At 49.3% G+C, this 22160-nt stretch overlaps 1 long non-coding RNA gene across 1 annotated transcript in view; it reads left to right on the forward strand.

Annotated features, from left to right (window-relative positions):
- LOC143381602 (uncharacterized) overlaps positions 1–22160 on the forward strand; it is a 42828-nt gene that overhangs the window by 16708 nt on the left and 3960 nt on the right. The window contains exon 3 of the long non-coding RNA XR_013088826.1: positions 17910–18118. This is a non-coding gene — a long non-coding RNA (uncharacterized LOC143381602). The remainder of the gene's footprint in view (positions 1–17909; positions 18119–22160) is intronic.

Raw genomic sequence — 22160 nt, forward strand, 5'->3', positions numbered from 1 at the left:
TTGTAACAACAGATGCATCCAGCCATGAGTGTTTTCATCTGCCATAGTGACAAGGGTCTTCCTGCAGTTGCAATGAAGTTGGCCCCAGTACCGAGTGTCACTGACTAGTATCCATGTTAAAGTCTGGTGGCAGCAGGGTGGAGCTCCAGAGTCCGGCAGGGGCAGGAGCAACATGCAGCTGCATCAGGGGTCCAGCCTCAGTATAGCGGTTGGGCACCAGGTGTGGGGTGGGCAGTGTTGGAGTCCATCTGGAGTTTGGAAGTTTGAGTGCTGCACAATGGTGGTGGCACCATAAGAGTTCAGAAGCAGGGGCAGCAACAACAGGCAGTGTCCAGCAGTAAGCATCTTCATCCTGCAGAAGTAACTGGGGTCCGGCTGCAGGGCAGTGAAGGTGGCATCCAGTGGCCATGTGGGGAGTCTGGTTGGCTGCAGCAAAGAGCTCCAGGCTGGCATGGCAGCAAGGGCATGGGATAGTGGGTGTCAGAGTGAGAAGGTAACCAGTAGCTGGGATGTCCTCTGTGGTGGAGGCTCCAGGCCCTGGTCTTGCTCCTGGTCGACTGGCCTGCTCAGGAAGAAGCACGCGGGAGGCGGTAGTACCCAGGCAGCTGCCCAGGACCTTATGCTGCCCACAGCTGCCATGTCTTGCTCTGGCCATGTGCCCACTGGATGTCTGCTCACCCCATCACCTGATATAGCCTCTCTACTGAGGAACTAGGCTGTCTGCTAGGTTGGGGCGGTCTTAGGAGAGAACCTCACCATCCCCAGCCACATCCTGAATGGAGTGTGGGTGCAGAAAACAGAGGTCCTAGGGCATCGTCACCCACAAAGTGCATTTCTGTGGCTGGGGGTGGCAGAAGACCAAGACAGAGAACTTGTTGCCCTTAGACTCCCACTGCCTCCTGTGCCCTCCACCCTTGTCCTGCCCCAGGGATGCACTTGGAGGGTGAGGATTTTCTAGGCCCCCCCACCTCCCACCTCTGCACTCTGCTACCACAGCCCAGGGGAGATGTAGCTGGGGAGGGTGGGTATCTTCTCCCAAGGTTGCCCCAGCTGGCAGCAGGCCTACTCATCCCTCAGAGGCTGCAACTCAGGGAGGGGCAGGGTGAACTCAAGGATTAGGTGAGCAGCCTGGTGGACTCAAGGCCAATGCCAGGCATTGCTGGAATGGGCAGCATAAGGTCCTCAGCAGGTGTCTGGGTACCACCAGCTCCTGGGCCCTGCTTCATGAGCAGGCAGGCCCTACCAGGAGCAATACCAGTTGCCTGGAGGAGCCACTGCAGAGGCCATCACAGCCTCTAGTCGTCCTCTGACTCTGAGTCCTGCTGTCACAAGCTTTCACCATCACCGCTGACAGAGCTCCACACTGCGGCCACTGGAGTCCCCACAGGGCCACCAGTGATGCCGCAGCCACCATCAGTGCACTGGGACCAGACTGCTGCCACTGCCAGAGGATGAGAATGCTCCTCTCTGGATGCCTGGCTTGACGTTGCCACCTACAGACTCCTTGGTTGCCTTTGCCACCGCTGCCATAACTGAACTTCAGACACCAATACCTCCACAGATTCCAAACGCCAAGGCTTCACTGTCCAGGCTCCTGCCCATGGCTGTCCTCCAAGCCTGAGGCCAATTCTCCATCCTGCACTGATACATCTGGGCTCCTCAAACTGCCTTAAGACACCTTGGCTCGCTGTTTCACATTCTCCCCACAGATGGATGGGGACACTGCTCCTGGTCACTGGGAACCTCCAATGTGAAACCCTGCTGTGGATCACTGAGATTGGCTTCTATATGCTTCAGTCCCAGAAACCAGACTTCTTTCACAGCCACTAGATGCCTTGCAGGTGCCACCTATACCTCCAGGCTTGGGAAGGGTCCAGCACATGCCCTTTCATGCCTGCTGCCTGTTCATATCTGTCGGTGGAATAAACCATTGATTGGGTTACAGCTCTCAGAACTGAATCATTTCACTGATAATCCTTGTATTGGCTCACCCATGAGCTTCTGGGGACACCTACTACCTAAAGCACCACACATCTTCATCGAATAGCTTAGCAAGACCTTCTAGATGACTTGCAAGAGCTAATACATCAGCACTTGTTTATTTGCCTTGCACTTTCATTTTATGGAGAAGGGCCTTTTGCCAAAAACATAGTGGGCCACACTCTGGCACCTTCAAACTTCTTCTGCAGCTTTCTCACTTCTCTTGTCAGTATAACAATCTAAAGTGATGGCCTTATCTGGATTTGGCTTCATCTTCATAGAACGTGGGTTGTTTCTTCTTTTCTTCAGAATATAAAAAGTTTTTCCAGTTCAGCAATAAGGCTGTTTTTGCTTTCTAGTCATTTACATATGCCCTGGAGCAGCACTTTAATTTCCTTCTTGAACTTTTCCTTTGCATTCTCAGTGTGACAAAGTAGTGTAAGATGCACAGCTTTTTATTTGAAGTGCAAAACGTAAGACTCTTCTTTTTATTTAAACAGTACAGACCATTGCTGAGTCATTAATGGTTCTAACTTCAATTTTGTGTCTTGAAGAATAAGTGGATGGTGAGCCATGATCTGTGGAGCAATAAGAATGTACATATTAAGGTTTTTATCTTATATGAGTGGGATTGGTAGTGCCACATGACAGTTAAAATAGATCATAGTATGAGTTATAATGGCCTAAATTCTTCAACACTCATTAGGCAGTCCCTTCTGCTCCATAACAGGGGCATCTATCTCACCTCCTCCTGGATGGCCTGTTTGCATCCTCTCTCACAGCACCTATGAGTTCTACATGGGCTCCATCAGCAGCTACGCAGTACTGGTGGTGGCACAGCCTGGTGAATGGATTAAGCACTTTTAGGTCAACATAAAAGAATGCCACTAAAAATACTTACAATGCCATAAGAATTAGCATCACAAAAAATTAAATAGATAATCTCAGAGGGGATGGGAAGGATAGCTGTGCTGGGGGTTCTGGTACTAGGTAATGCTCAGGAGCTCACATGTGGGAGATGCCATTGAAAAGTTTAGAACTAGGGAAGTGAAGATACATTCTAGTAGATGTGGAGGGCTGTGGCCTAATAGTTTCTTGACCTCCTGCCTCTGTTGTTTTGGACCCTGAATTTATATTGCTGCCAGGAAAGGTGGCTCTCTTTCAAAGGATGGGATGGCAGCTTGGAGCACCATATGTACCATATATATATACACCAAGTGGAGGATAATGTTCAATATCCACTGACTTGCTTATTGGCAACTAAGCTTCCTCCTCTTCTTGAAGGCTCAGCGGCCACTGGTGGCTCCATATCTTCCTGTGTGGTCATTGCTGGTGTAGGACCAACCTCTGATTTTGAGGGCTATTTCTCCTCCTTCACAGGGAATGTGATAATATGCTCCCCCAAATGTAAGCAAGTAAATTGGGCCACAGCTGCTGGAGGCAATTATATCACTTGATATGGTGCTAGAGCTGCAGGAGAAAACACCAACATGACTGAATTTCCTTGGGTATTTCCCAACTCACACTAGAACCCTGCCTCTGAGAATAGTCCTGGCCCTCCTCCACAATTGGCCATCTTCCCAGGCTAGGTTCCACCAGCTGAAGGATGTTAGCGTTGTGTGTCTTGGGAACATATGGCAGATCCCAGGGGCACCAGCTGAGATTCCTCTGCACACACCTTCAGTCATCCACCCCAGACCCCATCATCAGAGGGCTCAGACTTACAGGATCTGTGTTCTTCAGCTGTGGAAGGACATGAAAGTTCCCCTCTGATTCCGGCATAATGACATACAGGAAGGTCCTGGAAAGCTTCAGGTTGTCCAAGTCTTGGGACCTCAAAAATCTTCTGGATAGAGGTATTGATGATGGAGCAGAGGGTGCTGTGGAATGTGGAGTGAAACAGGGAGTCATGATGGACAGGGCCTCTCTTTTAACTGGAACCTCCCACGGTCCCTGCATCATGGGTTCCCAAAGAGTAGCCAGGCAGGTCCATGCACCAGATCAAAAGGGCAACCTGTGAGGTACATGTGTGGGTAAGGGGCTCCCCAGACTTGCTCTCCTGTCTCTGCACAAGAGTGGAGGAGTAGGGGAAGGAGACACCATGGAAAGTTCAACAAAAGGACCAGAAGGTTCTTCCAGGGCTAGACTCCAAGAGCAGCCAGAGATCCCTCCCTATCTTGCCCTACAGGATCAGGTCTAGAGCTGGCCAGCAGCTCCCAGGCTCTAACCCCACCCTCTCACCAGTGAGCTGGACCCACCTAGCCCCACACACTGCCTGCTGTGAGGACTGCAGCCTTTATTTAAAGTGCTCACTTGTTTATTTGGATGAGTTCCCTGAGTTAGAGCCACAACTCCTCAAGGGTCCTGAAAACTGATGGTTGGTCCTGGGGTGACAAAAGGCAGGCAGCATGCAGTGGAATTTGGTGAGGTGACTGTAATGGAGAATGATCAGTTTCCCAGCTCCTATACATCTTGAGCAGAGAAGCATCCTTGGGGTCAATTCACTGCAATGGCACCATCATGAAATGGTGGCATATGGTGGCAAGAGCAGCATCCAGCTGTTTGGGGCATAAGGCATCAGGCGTCCAAAGTCAGGAGTTGAGTGTTAGCGTGGGGTGGGGGTGACTGTGGTTGTGTCAGCATGCAGCTGTGATTTGAGAGTTCCTTGCTTCCTACTCATGGTGGCGGTGACAGTGGAAGAATCCAGAAACAGTGGTTGTAACAACAGATGCATCCAGCCATGAGTGTTTTCATCTGCCATAGTGACAAGGATCTTCCTGCAGTTGCAATGAAGTTGGCCCCAGTACCGAGTGTCACTGACTAGTATCCATGTTAAAGTCTGGTGGCAGCAGGGTGGAGCTCCAGAGTCTGGCAGGGGCAGGAGCAACATGCAGCTGCATCAGGGGTCCAGCCTCAGTATAGCGGTTGGGCACCAGGTGTGGGGTGGGCAGTGTTGGAGTCCATCTGGAATTTGGAAGTTTGAGTGCTGCACAATGGTGGTGGCACCATAAGAGTTCAGAAGCAGGGGCAGCAACAACAGGCAGTGTCCAGCAGTAAGCATCTTCATCCTGCAGAAGTAACTGGGGTTCGGCTGCAGGGCAGTGAAGGTGGCATCCAGTGGCCATGTGGGGAGTCTGGTTGGCTGCAGCAAAGAGCTCCAGGCTGGCATGGCAGCAAGGGCATGGGATAGTGGGTGTCAGAGTGAGAAGGTAACCAGTAGCTGGGATGTCCTCTGTGGTGGAGGCTCCAGGCCCTGGTCTTGCTCCTGGTCGACTGGCCTGCTCAGGAAGAAGCACGCGGGAGGCGGTGGTACCCAGGCAGCTGCCCAGGACCTTATGCTGCCCACAGCTGCCATGTCTTGCTCTGGCCATGTGCCCAATGGATGTCTGCTCACCCCATCACCTGATATAGCCTCTCTACTGAGGAACTAGGCTGTCTGCTAGGTTGGGGCGGTCTTAGGAGAGAACCTCACCATCCCCAGCCACATCCTGCATGGACTGTGGGTGCAGAAAGCAGAGGTCCTAGGGCATCGTCACCCACAAAGTGCATTTCTGTGGCTGGGGGTGGCAGAAGACCAAGACAGAGAACTTGTTGCCCTTAGACTCCCACTGCCTCCTGTGCCCTCCACCCTTGTCCTGCCCCAGGGATGCACTTGGAGGGTGAGGATTTTCTAGGCCCCCCCACCTCCCACCTCTGCACTCTGCTACCACAGCCCAGGGGAGATGTAGCTGGGGAGGGTGGGTGTCTTCTCCCAAGGTTGCCCCAGCTGGCAGCAGGCCTACTCATCCCTCAGAGGCTGCAACTCAGAGAGGGGCAGGGTGAACTCAAGGATTAGGTGAGCAGCCTGGTGGACTCAAGGCCAATGCCAGGCATTGCTGGAATGGGCAGCATAAGGTCCTCAGCAGGTGTCTGGGTACCACCAGCTCCTGCGCCCTGCTTCATGAGCAGGCAGGCCCTACCAGGAGCAATACCAGTTGCCTGGAGGAGCCACTGCAGAGGCCATCACAGCCTCTAGTCGTCCTCTGACTCTGAGGCCTGCTGTCCCAAGCTTTCACCATCACCGCTAAAAGAGCTCCACACTGCGGCCACTGGAGTCCCCACAGGGCCACCAGTGATGCCGCAGCCACCATCAGTGCACTGGGACCAGACTCCTGCCACTGCCAGAGGATGAGAATGCTCCTCTCTGGATGCCTGGCTTGACGTTGCCACCTACAGACTCCTTGGTTGCCTTTGCCACCGCTGCCATAACTGAACTTCAGACACCAATACCTCCACAGATTCCAAACGCCAAGGCTTCACTGTCCAGGCTCCTGCCCATGGCTGTCCTCCAAGCCTGAGGCCAATTCTCCATCCTGCCACTGATACATCTGGGCTCCTCAAACTGCCTTAAGACACCTTGGCTCGCTGTTTCACATTCTCCCCACAGATGGATGCTGACACTGCTCCTGGTCACTGGGAACCTCCAATGTGAAACCCTGCTGTGGAACACTGAGATTGGCTTCTATATGCTTCAGTCCCAGAAACCAGACTTCTTTCACAGCCACTAGATGCCTTGCAGGTGCCACCTACACCTCCAGGCTTGGGAAGGATCCAGCACATGCCCTTTCATGCCTGCTGCCTGTTCATATCTGTCGGTGGAATAAACCATTGATTGGGTTACAGCTCTCAGAACTGAATCATTTCACTGATAATCCTTGTATTGGCTCACCCATGAGCTTCTGGGGACACCTACTACCTAAAGCACCACACATCTTCATCGAATAGCTTAGCAAGACCTTCTAGATGACTTGCAAGAGCTAATACATCAGCACTTGTTTCTTTGCCTTGCACTTTCATTTTATGGAGAGGGGCCTGTTGCCAAAAACATAATGGGCCACACTCTGGCACCTTCAAACTTCTTCTGCAGCTTTCTCACTTCTCTTGTCAGTATAACAATCTAAACTGATGGCCTTATCTGGCTTTGGCTTCATCTTCATAGAACGTGGGTTGTTTCTTCTTTTCTTCAGAATATAAAGAGTCTTTCCAGATCAGCAATAAGGCTGTTTTTGCTTTCTAGTCATTTACATATGCCCTGGAGCAGCACTTTAATTTCCTTCTTGAACTTTTCCTTTGCATTCTCAGTGTGACAAAGTAGTGTAAGATGCACAGCTTTTTATTTGAAGTGCAAAACGTAAGACTCTTCTTTTTATTTAAACAGTACAGACCATTGCTGAGTCATTAACGGTTCTAACTTCAATTTTGTGTATTAAAGAATAAGAGGATGGTGAGCCATGATCTGTGGAGCAATAAGAATGTACATATTAAGGTTTTTATCTTATATGAGTGGGATTTTTAGTGCCACATGACAGTTAAAGTAGATCATAGTATGAGTTATAATGGCCTAAATTCTTCAACACTCATTAGGCAGTCCCTTCTGCTCCATAACTGGGGCATCTATCTCACCTTCTCCTGGATGGCCTGTTTGCATCCTCTCTCACAGCACCTATGAGTTCTACATAAGCTCCATCAGCAGCTACGCAGTACTGGTGGTGGCACACCCTGGTGAATGGATTAAGCACTTTTAGGTCAACATAAAAGAATGCCACTAAAAATACTTACAATGCCATAAGAATTAGCATCACAAAAAACTAAATAGATAATCTCAGAGGGGAGGGGAAGAATAGCTGTGCTGGGGGTTCTGGTACTAGGTAATGCTCAGGAGCTCACATGTGGGAGATGCCATTGAAAAGTTTAGAACTAGGGAAGTGAAGATACATTCTAGTAGATCAGGAGGGCTGTGGCCTAATACTTTCTTGACCTCCTGCATCTATTGTTTTGGACCCTGAATTTATATTGTTGCCAGGAAAGGTGGCTCTCTTTCAAAGGATGGGATGGCAGCTTGGAGCACCATATGTACCATATATATACACCAAGTGGAAGATAATGTTCAATATCCACTCACTTGCTTATTGGCAGCTAAGTTTCCTCCTCTTCTTGAAGACTCAGCGGCCACTGGTGGCTCCATATCTTCCTGTGTGGTCAATGCTGGTGTAGGACCAACCTCTGATTTTAAGGGCTATTTCTCCTCCTTCACAGGGAATGTGATAATATGCTCCCCCAAATGTAAGCAAGTAAATTGGGCCACAGCTGCTGGAGGCAATTATATCACTTGATATGGTGCTAGAGCTGCAGGAGAAAACACCAACATGACTGAATTTCCTTGGGTATTTCCCAACTCCCACTAGACCCTGCCTCTGAGAATAGTCCTGGCCCTCCTCCACAATTGGCCATCTTCCCAGGCTAGGTTCCACCAGCTGAAGGATGTTAGCGTTGTGTGTCTTGGGAACATATGTCAGATCCCAGGGGCACCAGCTGAGATTCCTCTGCACACACCTTCAGTCATCCGCCCCAGACCCCATCATCAGAGAGCTCAGACTTACAGGATCTGTGTTCTTCAGCTGTGGAAGGACATGAAAGTTCCCCTCTGATTCTGGCATAATGACAAACAGGAAGGTCCTGGAAAGCTTCAGGTTGTCCAAGTCTTGGGACCTCAAAAATCTTCTGGATAGAGGTATTGATGATGGAGCAGAGGGTGCTGAGGAATGTGGAGTGAAACAGGGAGTCATGATGGACAGGGCCTCTCTTTTAACTGGAACCTCCCACGGTCCCTGCATCATGGGTTCCCAAAGAGTAGCCAGGCAGGTCCATGCACCAGATCAAAAGGGCAACCTGTGAGGCACATGTGTGGGTAAGGGGCTCCCCAGACTTGCTCTCCGGTCTCTGCACAAAAAAGAATTTGCAACTTGGGTTTGGATTGGCTGTGTTGGAAAGGGATCCACACAGGGCTTGGCTCTGTGGCCCCAACCACTACTCTGTTCCTTTGGTGCCCAGAATCAATTGCACCACAATATGTTCTTTCTACACGGTAAACCCCAGAGTTGAGTCCATTGATGGAAATCACACAGGGTGGAAATTGGGGTTTGCCCAGCCATCATTTATAACAGCTCCCCATGAAACAGGAGCCCTCCTGACTGGCCCAAAGACCACTCCCTTCTTTCCTTGAAGCTACTCCTCACAAACATCTGGCTCCAGGTTTCTATACCTAGAGATGGCGAGGAGGCTGACACCTCTAACATCCTGTGCCCCTCATCTGCCAAGATGGCTGGTGGGCTTGACTAACTTCCTGACAATATTGGAACTCCATGAGGACTAGAAGGTTTGTCTGCATTGATTCCTATATAATAGGCCAAATGATGGCCCATGGTGGTGCTACACATACATTTGAGTGATGACTGAGCCAAACCACCTACTGCCTAGCTATTCAGGGCCAGGACTCTATTTGTTTCTCCCCAAGTGTCCCTATTCTGGCTACATGCAGGTTGAAATGCTCCCAGATGCAATCCACAGACTCCTTCCTAAATGTGGAAATTGTTTTTCCTGAAGCCTCAGAGTAGTGAGGCCTGAGGCAGAGAACTTTCTCACAGGGAGGGGATATGCCCACACGGTAAGGCCAGAGCTATAGGCTGCCTAGAGTTACACAGAACCAGGCCTGAGGCAGACACTCTTTGGGCTCATCCTACTCAGTTTTCTAAACATCCAGGCAGGCTGCTTCTCTGAAAACACTACTTTCCCCAGAGCTGACTGAGTTCCCAGAATTCCCAGCACCAAGCAGGAGATGGCCATGTGCCAGGGCTTGGAAGCAATACACATCTTTTACACAGCAGCTCCAGCACCTTCTGAGGAATGTCCAAATTTGGGGAGGAATAAAGTAGCTTTCAAGAATTGAAGACAGTAGCTGCTGCATAGTAAGTGTGCATACATTTGTTTTAGTAGCACCACCTACCACTGTGTTTCTGGCCCATGCTTATGGATATGGTTTCTTCAACTCCTCATGGTAACTCAATGTGATGGATATATCCCCCCTCTATAGATGAGGAAACTGAGTCATGGTCGGATGAAATGACTTGCCACAGAATACTCAGCTACAAGTGCCAGGGTGGGAATTCAAATCCAGGCTGTCCCACACCAAGTCTGGAAGAGAGTACCGTTATTCACTCATTCAACAAACCCCTATGGGTGCCTCCTAGATGTGAGTGCTTCCTGCATAAGCCCAAAGATTCATAGCACCCATGCAATGTAGGTGTCACTTTTACCATTCCCAAGTTTCCAATGAGGCTGCTGACCTAGGAAGGCAAGGCCCATCAGGCCTGTGAGGAGACTGCACTTTGCATCAGTGAAGCTCCACATGGATTCAGGTTGCTCTGTCCTGGTGGCCAATGCACCTGCTTCCTCAGATCACAGCCAGTAAACATCATGGTCATGGCCAAAGGTGGGTTGATGTCATTCTATAACTGTCCATTCCCACAGAATGTGCATCAGCAAGAGTAAAGATTAAGGTAAGCTCCAGACTCTAGGTGACAATGATGTGGGTTTCTAAACTGGAACAAATGTGCCTCTCTGGTGGGTAGTGATGGTGACAAAGGCAGAGGCTGGGCAGGGATGGGAGCATTTGGGAAATCTCTGTTCTTCCCCTCAATTTTGAGCTTAAAAATGCTCTAAAATGTTATCAAGTAAAAAACAAGAGGAGGAAGAAGTGTGCTTTGTCACTCTGCACTGGGAGAGGCTGAGGGCAGGCAACCAGAGGCTGGGGCAAACAGACCGAGCACCTCCTTCCCAACCTGCCTCTCTCCAAGCTCAGCACAGCATGGTCTTCGAGGGGCTTTGGGGTCTTTATAGAGAAGCTGTGTGATGGTGACAGCTCAGAAGCCCTGCCTGACACCTCCTCAGAAGGCCTTGAGGGAAGACTCAGATTTAGGGTGGCCCACCTCTTTCTCTCTGTCCCTGGACTGTCCCTACTTATCTCCATTCCACCCCTGCTCCCTCAGAGTCTGCCAGCTGCTTGCTGCCTGAGCACCTTTAAGCTGTCCTTCCCACTTCTGGGCCCAGCAGCTCCTGTCCATCAATAAGCTCTCAGCTCTCATGACACTTCCTCTGAGAAGCCCATTCTGACTGCCACCGAGGAACACCCTGACCCTCCCTCTCCTCTGTTTCCTCAACCATTTCTGAATTCATCCTATTTCTTCATCAGTTGACTTGTCCTCGCTCGGTCTCTCCTTCTAGGCTGTGGGTTCCAAGAGGGTATAGGCCTTCCTTGTGCTCACTGTGGTCTCCCCAGCTCCCCCAGGATTGGAAAGCAGGGCTTGGAAGCTGTGGAAAAGTCATAGGTGAGGATATAATGAGAAGTGGGTCAGCTGCAACCTGAGGGAGGGCCCTCACCATATCCTGCCATCCTGGCCCCCTGATCTTGGCCTGCCAGCCTTCAGATCTGTGAGAAATCATTTTCTGATGTTTCAAAGCCACACCGTTGATGGTAGTAGTTACAACTGCCTCCACTGATTCAGACCTGGGCAATCTGAGCCAGGCTTGGGTAATGCACTCTGGACACTTGGAGGTACCCAGGAAAGCTGAGCATGCTCTCTCCATGCAGCAAGTTGGTGTCTGTTTGTACAGTATCAGGGTCTTCTCACCTGATCCAGTGGACACCTGGCAAATAGTAAGCCTACAGGCAGCACTTAGGACCAAAGACAGGCACAGGGGCAAAATCAGCCACCTCTACGGCAAGGGGCTGTGTTCTAAAGGCAGCTGCTCTCACCCCTTCAGTGGGGACATCTGTGGCTTGCCTGCTTGGCTTTCATCTCCCTGTCTCATCATTTACCCTTGAATATTTTTGGTGACTCTTTCTTTCTCTCACACAATGATTCAGCCCCTCCAGGCTTGACCACTGAGATCAATCCATCCCACCATGATGGGCAGAAAGACGCAGTGACCCAGGCTGGCCCATGACTTTCACTATCATCATTAGGACACTGTCTTTTCCTCCAATGCCAAACTAGAAGATTGTGTCTCTAAAGATGCTTGGCAACATGCCACCACCCCCAGAGACAGGGTGGGCAAAGAAGGCATTGCAGGGAGATGGAGAGAGGCAGTGTCCTGATGATGACACTGCAACCTCTGGATAAAGCTGTGCCTGAATCTGTTCAGCCCACAATTCCCAAACCTGTGAACCAAAGCAATCCACTTGTCAGCCTTTCTTTCTCCTGTAAAGTTATGCTTGCTTACTTATTGATCTAGCTAACATTGTTAGGGTTTATCCAATTTGAAAGGTGGACCACTTTGCTGCTTCATAGCTGTGTGGCCTTGGCTCAAGTCCTTAAACACTCAAAGCTTCAACTTCCTTGCTAATAAAGAGGAGTTGCTACTTTCACCTACACAAGAGGAAGTCAGCCTTGTAGATTATATGAGACAAGGCAAAGCACTTAGGATTGATGTTTGATGAACTGAATATTCTATAATTCTAGTCTACTAATTAAGCATAATTGACTGAAGAATAGCTGCAGGGAATGCTTTCAAAGACCCAAGTGTCATTGAGTGTCTGACTCCTAGGGCCTCAGCTATCTGATTTTTCAATGTGGCCTCGGTATGGCAGCAACTGTCACATTCCTAAGAACACCCTCAATCTGAGCTCCTAAAACATCAGGCACAGAAAAAGCATAAAAATATGGATCTTCCATCTTCTCATATCACTAAAAGAAAATCACAGTGACCCATCTGAATTTAGAACTCTGAAACCCCTCACCCAAGGGCTCAGGACAACTCCATGGCAGGATCAGGAGGCTCCCCCCAAAGAGCTTGTCCCTTTGGACATCAAGAAATACCCCTGCATTCAACATATAGCACAGCTCTGGGGCCTGCAGCACCCCTACCCAGGGCTTATCCAGGTGATCAAGCTCATGCTCTGAGAGCATCTGCAAAGTCATCTGTGAGCACAGGGCAGAAACTGACCCACTGCAGCTGAGTCCATCTTGCTCCCACTGGAGTGAGCGAAGCAGTCCTTTCTGCATACAGATGGCACCACGAGAACAGGTCAGCAACACTGCTGCACAAGGGAAAAGAGACTGTCATTCCAGAGGTTCAGGTGCTACTAAACAGGCAGGACCACAATTTGAACCCAGGACTGTCTGATTCCAAAGTCTGACCCTTTGCCAAATCCAACTCACACTCCCAGCATAGGTCACAACTACCTATGGGCTGTTGGTTGCAGCTGCAGAGCATTGTAAAGCACGGTTTGCAGCCAGATCCCTGGGTGAACCACTCACTATCTCTGTGGCCTTAGGCAAGAATCCTGCCATGTCCTTGTCCCAGTTTTCTAATGCACCAGTGGAAGGTGTGTTGTTCACTCCACAGAGCATGGGTGTGGTTAAATGAGATTGGCTATTGAACAGCTAAGTATCATATGGTAATTTTTTGTTTTGTTTCTTTTTATGCCTTTATTTATTCAGGGTGTCTTTAATTGAATTCTGGGCTTCCTGGAAGGGAGCAAACCTTATTAGCTGTTGTTTTATTATATCTTAAGTACAGCCTTGGCAAATTCCAGGGAGGGCCCGGTCACAGAGCGTGGTGCCAGCTGGTGGCTAGAACCTAGGGCTCCCCAGAGGTGGTGGTCAGCTCTAGAACCTCCTGTGCTTAGAAAGCAGGAACAGGGGGATGTGATCCAGGACTCTTTTGGAATCACATGGTTGTTAGGGATAGAGGCCTTGGGAAAAGGACTCAGGCCATGTCCTGTTGCATCAGGTGCCTGAAGCCTTAGCAATTTTGCAGGCCCATGGGGGTGACAAAAGTGCCCTTTCCTACTTGTTAGCCGATGACAAAATGCTCCCAAAAGCTACTACAGCACCTCATGAGGCTTCTGCAGGGAGACCCAACAGCATGGCACAGGAGACACAAGCAAACAAGAAAGCCAGGGCCCTCTTGCCACTCTCACTACAGATAACCAGGGAGATCAAGGCTACCAGACACCCAACACTATCCAAAGCTCCCAGGAGCTGTGCTGTCAGAGTCCTGAAACAGCCTCAAAACACATCATGTGGGTGGGACTGCATTATTCATGAGAAGTTCTGCCCCCATGAGCCTACACACAGGCTCAACTGAGTCAATCCTACAGGACTCAGGGGACCCAGAAATGTCCTTCTTGGAAGTTCTGTGCCCATTCAATGAACAAGGATTCTGCAACCCCTACTCTGAATGCTGAAAAGTAGAGGCTGAGCCTGGGGTTCCCAGCCCAGAGGCAAAATTCTGAAAAGAATAGGCCGAATTTTCTTCTTTGGCCTGACACCCTAGTGACCGTGCTTCCTTACTACTGGTCCCTGATACTTCCATGTTCCTCCTCTGGTCCAAACTCCCCCAGGGCACCCATCTTACCCAGAGTAAGGGCCAAAGACCTCAGCAGCCACGAGACTCTGGAAGGTGGACCCTGTTCTTTCTCTGACCTCATCATCACTCTCCTTCACTCTGCTCTGGTTTCATTGGCCACCTTGCTACTCTGTCTTCCCAGCTCAAGTTCTTGCAGGTGTTGATAATTCTGCCAGGAACACCCTTCCTGAAGAAGTGTATGTCCTCCCTTCCTTCAATGCTCTGCTCAAACATTATCCCCTCAGCGAGGCCAAGCTGACCACCACCTCTGGTGAGCCCTTTCCCTGTCTTTCTGACCTTTATTTCTGCCATGGAACTTATTATTTATCTACCTGTCCTCAGGCTGGATTGTACTCTCAATGAAAGCATGTGAGTAAGTGCTCAATCTGCATCTGCATGGGGAGGGGAGCCTCAGTGGTGCTCAGTTCGTCCACCACATGATGCCACCCTTAACACACACACACACACACACACACACAGACCAGGCTGGGCCAAAATGTCTACACCATGCAAGATCTCGAGCTGACAGCTCACAAGATGCAAACATGGCTGCAAAGGGGTGCCAGGCTGAGCAATGGTGGGGGGTGACAAGACAAGGGCAAATCTCACACACACATACACACACACACACACACACACACACAAATCATAGTCTTATTTATTCATATATACTCATGCATTACACAAAACAGACTCACAAAAACAGTTCACACCGATTCACATGCAATGTCTGGAAATGCACTTGGACATCTGCAGACAGATGCACATACATTCTCATACTCACACGCTGCAGCCCAAACTCCACACATATACACACCACACACACACACACACACACACACACACAAACACACACACACACAGCCATGTGTGCACCCATGCACACTCAGTCCAGACCTGCAGATGCCATCCTTAGCCCCGCCAGTATACATGTTCCGCACCTCTACAGGGACCTCAGAGGTGACTAGCTATAAATCCAGAGACTGGACTAATCTCCACCATGGCCTAAGGGACAGTAAATGGGCAGCAGGGCAGCAGAAGTCTGTTTGTCATTCTCCTTTGGCAGGCTCCCTGCCTGCCAAAGGAGCAGTTCACAGAACTGAGACCCCCAAGAAGTGGCCTCTGTCTCCTGGTGGTGGTGGCTCTGGTGACTGCAAATGTGTGGGTGCAGGAGGGAGTCTTTTTGTCCCCAAACTGAACCTCTCCTTTGCTGAACACTGGGCCCTCTTTGGCAGGCCCACTCAACATGGACCTCCCCAAACAGGCCTACCTGTCCCCAGAAGCTTGTCTCTCCTTTTAAGGCCCCCTCACTGAGACCCACACAACTGTTCCTGCACAACAGGGGGTCCCAACCAGACACCTCAAGCTATGCCCCCAACCTGGAGGATCTTCACACTGCATCCACCCCTGCACACAGCTTAAAGACACCACAGGTACCCCATACCTCCAGCCCCAGAACCCTAAACATATGGGTCACCCCTTCAGCCCTCCAGAGGTAGATGCTCATCCTGGGTGAGCCTGCCTACAATGTGGCAGCTCCTGTCACAAGGGAGCACCCCTCCAGGAACCATTGCCCCCCACCCAAGTTGGCTGTGCCTTCCCAGATGTGCGTCCTGCACCTACCTTCTTCCTCAAGGTCAGCAGCAGCTTCAATACTCTGCAGCAGCTTCTGCCTTATGCCAGGTCTTCATCTCTAGGGAACAAGCTGGTGGGCATGGGTGACCACATGGTAGGAGCATCCACGGCTGTCCACTCCCCAGCCCACCTGGACCTTCCTTACCTGAGGGAGCAGCAGCCATGGCTCTCACAGCATCCTCTGAACAGAAAGGGATGGGGGACCCTTGGGAATATGTGCCTGCTAAGGGCAGTGTGTTTGGTGTGCTACAACTCAGGTGGGCATGGGTAGAGCCAGGAATTACCAAGTTCTGAACTCAGAGCCAGGTGCCTCCCACTACAGTTGGACCATTCACTAGGAGGGCACCATCACCTAAGTTCAGCTTGGAAAGTGTTGGGAAATTTTCCTGGAGACCAATGCCTTCCTCAGGATCTGAGGATCTCCTCGCCTGATCCACACTGCCCTCACACGGACTCATACCAGCATCACAGAGCAATGGTGCAGTAGCTTAACCAAAAAGAGGCCTCTGCTTCCTGCAGTGTCGCTTCAGCGCCCTCTACTGAGGAAGCCGACATCATGCACTGTGTACATGGGAAATGGTGTAAAAGCCAGGCTATGGTGGAGGAGCAAACACTGAAGGAAGGAAGGAAATAAAATGGGAGCCAATATTAAGGAACTTGACAACAAACATAACAACACTAAGGACCAATGAAACAGTTGTTTCTTTAAAAGGGTAAACAAGATTGATAAGCCCCCATGCTAAAATAACCAAGAGAAAAGGAGAGAAAAGCCAAGTGTATAAAATTAGAGATTAAAAAGGTGAAATCATCATAGATATCACAGAAATCCAGCGGATCATTAGAGACTAGTTTGAAAACTTGTACTCCAATACATTGGAAAACCTAGAAGAAATGAATACATTTCTAGATAAATAGGATCTACCAAAACTGAATCCAGAGCAAAAGAAAACCCAAACATACCAATGACTTGTAATGAGATGGAAGGCTTTTCGTTACTGTCTCTAACAAAGAAAAACTCAGGGCTGGATGGACTCCCAGCTGAGGTCTACCAAAAATCTTTGAAGAAGAAGTGATGCCAAAACTCCTCAAATTACTTCATGAAATACAAAGGGATGGAACACATTCCAAATTTATAAAGCCAGCATCACACACATACCCAAACCAGATAAGGACACATGAAGGAAAAAAACCTACACATCAACATCCCCAAAGCACTTAGATGCACAAATATTGGATGTACGTTTTCTCTGGTATGCAAAATATAAAGAACAAAAAGGAAAAGAAATGTGGGAAAGATGAGTAGAGAAAAGGGACCAAGGGGTAGGGGTAGGGGAGCTGAGCCATACTGCATCAGTAAAAATATGGGGAAAATGATAAAGATTTCTAGGAAATCTTGATACTAACGCCAACAACTGAGACAACCAGTCATTAAGAGAATGGAACAGCTCTCAAAAACTGAGAGGTATCACATTTCACATAAAACCACTGTTTGCTTGTTCTGGGGGGTTGGGAGAGAGGGGACTTGTCAATTAGCCTACCCTTTAGTATAGAAAAAATGCCACAAGATATTTGTTTGATGACATCGGAGGAAGCCCAAAAAGGAACACCAACACAAGTCTTCACAGGTGTCAGCCTTCTGAGGCAGGCAACATGGCTCTCAGTAAATTAAGTGTCCTGGTAGAAATGTGAAGTGATCCAAATCAAGCTAAATGAGAGCTGGAATCCTAGAGGTGATGACCCAACCAAGAGCTGCTCCTGGATACTACATTCCCCCACTCCCACTTTTGGTAGTAGTTATGACCGTTTCATTTTCCCTCATGAAATTTATAAAATAGGTGCAGAATAACCATCTTAGTGTATTCTACTGTGATTAAGTTTTTTGTTCACACACAAAACACTCTACTATCATCCCAATTCCAGAAAGTGGGAAGATGTACTCAGGGGGCACTCTTTCTCTGTCAAAGCAGAATGACACCAATGCCTCAAGAATATGTTACACCCTTGAAGTAATTTTTCCCTAGGTTCAAAAAAAAGTGAGTTTTCTTTTCTTGTTCTTCCTGGCCCAGGTGTTCTGATGCCAGGCCTGCACTCTCTGTGGAAGATGTTCGTGATGGTGATTGGCCCAAGACTCACAAACTGCACAAAAGATCAAAAAGAAGAGGCCACCTCAGAAAGGGCAAAGTGTGGACAGTGGGGCCCCTAGTGGATGTGACAGATGATGCAGACCCTTCAAGACCAAGGAAGTGGGTGACAGGTGGCAGCTCGTACAGCAAGTGTGAGTCTTCCCTTTACACTTATAGTTGGGGCACTAGATCAGGGGCCAGCATCCCTTCAACTCAAGAAATATTTTGAATAGGCCAGAAAGGGGGATGCTTTATTTTGCAAGAATGCATCTATAGGCCAAGGCACATGGTCTCCTTTGGAGTGATGGTTGCATTCCACATCTTTGGGGAGCCCAATCTACTCGGTGGAGAGTCCCACAAAAGTCATGTAGTGTACCAATACATGAGGTGGATCTCTCACCCATTCAGCTTCTCCTGCCAGTAGCCATCTGGCTCCATTACCTACTCCATTGCCTTTGTCTGGAGTGGTGTCGAATACTTCTCTTTCTAGAAGAGACATATTTTCTCTTCTCAGCCTTGATTTTTAACATCTCAGGATTCTCCTGGTTAGAAGGAGGAAGGAGGCATTTTCGGTTGAGCATGGCAGCATTCCCCCCTGATCTGAGCCAGTTAGGAAACTGCTGCCAGGTACTTTGAATCGCTGCCTGAATTTTCCAAGTTAGTCAGTGTCCAGCAGAGGGAGCTCTCTGAAGTCCCAGCCATCTACCTGATAATAGAGATCAGAAACTGAGAGCCCAATCTGTAACCAGGTGGAAAGGAATCTGACCTGGATTGAGGGAGGGATAGAGAAGGTCAAGTGGAACAGTAATTGAACACATGAAAGCTTGGTATGTTCCATCTGGGGCTTGTCTCCTGAACAGACATGTGAGATTTGTAGAGGGGTTGTCAGCTAACCAGGGACTGTGGATTCCCAGGATGAGCAGGACAATCATCTTCTGGTGGTGTCCTTCCTCTTCAGATGTGGTGAATGAGGGTTAGAAATGTGTGAGTGCGTGGTTAGGAGAAATTCATGAGGGCCTGTCCACTTATCCATGAGTTGCACTTCTGATCTCTGGCTTTTCTATGTCTTAAGTAGGATTGAGTCTCCTGCCTAGAATGTATGAGAAGGGTCCTGAGGAGTGGGTGTTGTCCTAGAAGAAGGAAATTCCTGCATGGAGGTCAGAATTAGTTTCAGCAGCTGTGAAGAATATTGAGTGCTGTCTTCATATTTTCAAAATGGAGAATGCATTCTTCTTAGTGAGGTCTGAATGACCTCATAAGGGTTCAACTGCAGCCCCACTCTGGGGACAGACAGGATGTGGAGCTGGGCAGTAGGTAATATCATTTCCCATATCAATCTAGACAATTATTCAAGTTTATTTAAAATTAAATTCAGAAGATAGGCTTCTGTTATAAAGATTACTATATTCCTAAAGTAAACAAAAACACTATATATAAATAAGTAAATGCTTCAAATTATGAAAAAAGATATTCCTTAATTTATAACTATTATAAAATTAAATCTTTTACTCTTATTCGTTTTATATTGTATTATCCTTACAAGTTTTAAAACTATTATCTCGTAAAGCCTTATGCAAGTACAAATTTTAATGTAACAACTGAAGGTAATTTATAATAATAAGGTGATTACTTATAAGACAAACAAGTTGTAATACTGTATTTTGGTAGCTGACCTTGGGATTGCTCCCATGGGCTGTTGTCTTTGCAGGTATGGCCCTGCTTCACTGGGTGGATGCCCTGGCCAAACTGAGTGCCCTCACAAGTCTTCAAGGCCTACAGCATGCCAGACTCACCATCCTATGGTGGAAGTGATAGGATGCCCAGTGGCCCCATGGAGTGGAGGCAGGGCCAGCTGAGGCCCAGCTGAGGGCAGTGGAGGACTGTTGGGATCTAGGCAGTGTCAGTCCTTAGAGAAGTTAGCATCATCCTATCTGGGTAGGGGGGCTGAAGGTGTTAAAGCCCAAGTGTGTTCTTAGCGCTTTTTTGCGCTTCTTGTTTCTCCACGTGGGCTGATGACCATGGCTCCAAAAGCAGAGATCAGATCTGGGAGCCAGTCTGGGCTCCCAGGGCTCATAGATGGACTATGGGTGGAGGTCCAAGTAGAGGTTGATTTTGAGGATGTGGTGTTGGTTCCCCCAGGAGAGCTTAAGCCTTTCTGTGTGGGCAGGCTTTGGGGGATGGCAGTAACTGTGGCCACACCAGAGGTTGCTTTCCCTGGGGTGTGCCTTGCTTTCTGTCCCTTGGTCCCCATGGTGGTGCTCTGGCTAGGGGCACTGGAGGTGTTCTGTTCTAACTGTGCCCCATGTTGCTGCCTGTTGCTTGGGGTACCTCCTCTTTTGGAGGAGATACACAAGGCCTCAAAAGCTATAATGAGTTCAGGGAGCATGTCATGGCTCCCAGATCCTCTCGATGTCATTGGGACCAAAGGGTAACTAGAGTTATCCTTACTGGCTGCACTGCTTGTCCCGCAAGGTGAGCTTGGGTGTTTCTGGGTGGGCAGGCTTTGAGGGATGGCAGTCAGGGTAGGAACACGAGTGTTTCCTTGTCCCTTTGTTCCCTTTTCTGTGTGTTTCCCCAGTGCCACGCTGGTACTCTGGCTAGGGGCACTGGAGGTCTTCTGTGCCCCATGTTGCTGCCTGTTGCTTGGGGTACCTCCTCTTTGGGAGGAGATACACAAGGCTCCAAAAGCTGTAATGAGTTCAGGGAGCCAGTCTTGGCTCCCTGATCCTGTTGATGTCAATGGGACCAAAGAGAAACTAGAGACACCCTTTGTAGTGCTTGTCTCCTGAGGTGAGTTGTGGTGTTCCTGGGTGAGCAGGCTTTGAGGGATGGCACTCAGGGTAGAAATTCTACTGTTTTCTTGCCCCTTTTTACCCTCTTTTGTGTTTTCCCTGGGTGCCATGGTGGTACTCTGGCTAGGGGCACTGGAGGTTTTCCGTTCCAACCTTGCCCCATGTTGCTGCCTGTTGCTTGGGGATTCTCCTGTTGGGGAGGAGCTACACCAGGCCCCAAAGGCTGCCATCATTTCAGGGAGCAAGTCTGGGCTCTCTGATCTCCTTGATGTCACAGGGGCCATAGGGCGACTAGAGATATCCTTTTCAGTGTTAGTGCTTGTCCCCTGAGGTAAACTTTGATGTTTCTGGGTGGGCAGGCTTTGAGGGATGGTACTTGGGGTAGGAACTCCACTCTTTCCTTGCCCTTTTTTACCCTTTTCTGTGTGTTTTCTGGGTGCCATGGTGGTGCTCTGGCTAGGGGCACTGGAGGTGGTCTGTCCCAACATTGCTCCTTCTTGCTGCCTGTTGCTTGGGGTTTCTCCTCTTTGGGAGGAGCTACACCAGGCCCCAAAGGCTGACATCATTTCAGGGAGCAAGTCTGGGCTCTCTGATCTCCTTGATGTCCCAGGGACTGAAGGCAAACTATAGATACCCTTTTCAGTGGGAGTGCTTGTCCCCTGAGGTAAACTTTGATGTTTCTGGGTGGGCAGGCTTTGAGGAATGGCACTCGGGGTAGGAACTCCACTCTTTCCTTGCCCTTTTTTACCCTTGTCTGTGTGTTTTCTGGGTGCCATGGTGGTGCTCTGGCTAGGGGCACTGGAGGTGTTCTGTCCCAACATTGCTCCTTCTTGCTGCCTGTTGCTTGGGGTTTCTCCTCTTTGGGAGGAGCTACACCAGGCCCCAAAGGCTGACATCATTTCAGGGAGCAAGTCTGGGCTCTCTGATCTCCTTGATGTCCCAGGGACTGAAGGGCAACTAGAGATACCCTTTGTAGTACTTGTCCTTTGAGGTGAGCTTTGGTGTTTCTGGATGGGCAGGCTTTGAGGAATGGCACTCGGGGTGGGAACTCCACTCTTTCCTTGCCCTTTTTTACCCTTGTCTGTGTGTTTTCTGGGTGCCATGGTGGTGCTCTGGCTAGGGGCAGTGTAGGTGTCATTTCCCGAACTTGCCCCACAGTGCTCTCTAGTTTTGGGGGTTTCTCTACTTTCTGAGCTGGATATTTGCTTGTGTGATGTCTGACCCAAGGACAAATCTCTCCTCCCAGCTGCCTTTGAGGTCACTGAATGTGTCTGGGTGCTGCCACGAGGACCCACGGTGGAGTTTCTGTGTTTGTCAGACCCAAGGGCTGAGTAGTTTAGGCTGCCCAAGGTTGTTGGGCCCACAGTCAAGGGTGGCATCGGAGCTGCACCTGGACCTGGAG

This window comes from Callospermophilus lateralis, chromosome 15, assembly GCF_048772815.1.
Source record: "Callospermophilus lateralis isolate mCalLat2 chromosome 15, mCalLat2.hap1, whole genome shotgun sequence".
Taxonomy (NCBI): domain Eukaryota; kingdom Metazoa; phylum Chordata; class Mammalia; order Rodentia; family Sciuridae; genus Callospermophilus; species Callospermophilus lateralis.